Source organism: Saimiri boliviensis, chromosome 17 (genome assembly GCF_048565385.1).
Source record: "Saimiri boliviensis isolate mSaiBol1 chromosome 17, mSaiBol1.pri, whole genome shotgun sequence".
Classification (NCBI taxonomy): Eukaryota; Metazoa; Chordata; class Mammalia; order Primates; family Cebidae; genus Saimiri; species Saimiri boliviensis.
Genome location: NC_133465.1, coordinates 44,362,988 through 44,365,327, shown reverse-complemented (window position 1 = coordinate 44,365,327; position 2,340 = coordinate 44,362,988). Strand labels below are relative to the sequence as shown.

The 2,340-nt window shown below is 46.6% G+C and overlaps 1 pseudogene; it reads left to right on the top strand.

Annotated features, from left to right (window-relative positions):
- The first annotated feature begins 912 nt into the window (after positions 1-912).
- LOC120366905 (NADH dehydrogenase [ubiquinone] iron-sulfur protein 5-like) lies at positions 913-1,720 on the top strand (annotated as a pseudogene).
- Positions 1,721-2,340: the final 620 nt, after the last annotated feature.

Below are 2,340 nucleotides of genomic sequence, written 5' to 3'. Positions count from 1 at the left end.
CCATCTCCATTAAAAAAAAAAAAAAGAAAAATATTATAAGATAATTAGAAATTTGAACACTGACTGGCTATTTAATGAAGTTAGAAGGTGACTGTTGATTCTTTCTCTTTTTTTTTGAGATGAATTCCCACTCTGTCATCCAGGCTGGAGTGCAGTGGTGTGATCTTGGCTTACTGCAACCTCTGCCTCCTGGGTTCAAGCAATTCTCCTGTCTCAGGCTCCTGAGTAACTGGGATTAAACACCCAACACCGCACCGGGTTAATTTTTGTATTTTTAATGGAGACAGGTTTTCACCATTTTGGCCAGGCTGGTTTTGAACCCCTGACCTCAGGTGATCTGTCCACCTCAGCCTCCCAAAGTGCTGGGATTACAGGCATGAGCTACCGCTCCCAGCCGATTTTTTTTTTCTTTTTTCATTACTTTTTTTTTTTTTTTTTTTTTTTGAGACGGAGTTTCGCTCTTGTTACCCAGGCTGGAATGCAATGGCGCGATCTCGGCTCACTGCAACCTCCGCCTCCTGGGTTCAGGCAATTCTCCTGCCTCAGCCTCCCGAGTAGCTGGGATTATAGGCACGCACCACCATGCCCAGCTAATTTTTTTGTATTTTTAGTAAAGACGGGGTTTCACCATGTTGACCAGGTTGGTCTCGATCTCTCGACCTCGTGATCCACCCGCCTCGGCCTCCCAAAGTGCTGGGATTACAGGCTTGAGCCACCGCGCCCGGCCTTTTTTTTTTTTTTTAAATAGAGATGGGGTTTCACCATGTTGGCCAGGCTGGTCTCAAACTCCTGACCACAGGCGTGAGCTACCGTGCCTGGCCTTCATTACTTTTAAAAAAATTTTTTTAGAGACAGGGTTTCACCATGTTGGTCAGACTGGTCTTGAACTCCTGACCTTGTAACCCTCCTGCCTTGGCCTCCCAAAGTGCTGGGATTATAGGCCTGAGCCACCACGCCTGGCCTTCCCAGCCGATTGTTAATTCTTTTTAGGTTTGATAATAATGTTGGGGTTATGTTCACTTTTTTTTTTTCCTTGAGACTGAGTCTTGCTCTGTCGCCCAGGCTATAGTGCAATGGCACGATCTCGGCTCACAGCATCTTCCCCTGTCCAGGTTCAAGCGATTCCCCTGCCTCAGCCTCCTGAGTAGCTAGGACTACAGGTGCGCGCCACCATGCCAGGCTAATTTTTTTGTATTTTAGTAGAGACAGAGTTTCACCATGTTGGCCAGGATGGTCTTGATCTCCTGACCTTGTGATCCGCAGACGTCAGCCTCCCAAAGTGCTGGGATTACAGGTGTGAGCCACCGCGCTCAGCCCGTTATGTTGACTTTTAAAGAGTCCTTAGGTCCAAATTGCAAGCTAGTCATCCTGAAGGGGAGGCCAGAGAAGAGACAAGGGCAAGAGCATCAGATCACCATGCATTTCTTGGATGTGCAGAATAGGTTTGGCCTTAAGCTAGATCCATGGTGGACAATCCACAGTGCTGAACGGCCCTACAAGTTTACTGCTCGAATAAAGAATGTATAGAATGTGCACATGGAATCGCTACTATCTGGGCAGAGAAAGAGTGCAAGATAGAATATGATGATTTCATAGAGTGTATACTTTGGTATAAAACGATGAAGCGTATGAATACCTTCTGGAAGCAATGGGATACACTGATAAAGGGAAGTACACCCCTCCACCTCACCACATGGGCAAGGGGGAGCCTCGGCCCTGAGCAGACGCAGCTACTGATATCTGGAGGCTGATTTTCTTTTCCTTTTTTTTTTTTTTTTTTTTTGGTATTGTAAAATTGTATTTATTGACTTGTAAATATATTTGCAACATATCGTTTGATGAAAACATAAAGTAACAGAACAATATGTGTAGTATAATGCCATTTTTTTTTTTTTTTTTTTTTGAGACGGAGTTTTGCTCTTGTCACCCAGGCTGGAGTGCAATGGCGCGATCTCGGCTCACCACAACCTCCGCCTCCTGGATTCAGGCAATTCTCCTGCCTCAGCCTCCTGAGTAGCTGGGATTACAGGCACGCGCCACCATGCCCAGCTAATTTTTTGTATTTTTAGTAGAGACGGGGTTTCACCATGTTGACCAGATTGGTCTCGATCTCTCGACCTTGTGATCCACCCGCCTCGGCCTCCCAAAGTGCTGGGATTACAGGCTTGAGCCACCGCGCCCGGCCAGTATAATGCCATTTTTTTCTAGCAATGAAATATTCTATAAAAGTCTGCTTGGGGGCCGGGCGCAGTAGCTCAAGCCTGTAATCCCAGCACTTTGGGAGGCCGAGGCGGGTGGATCACGAGGTCAAGAGATCAAGACCATCCTGGTCAACAAGGT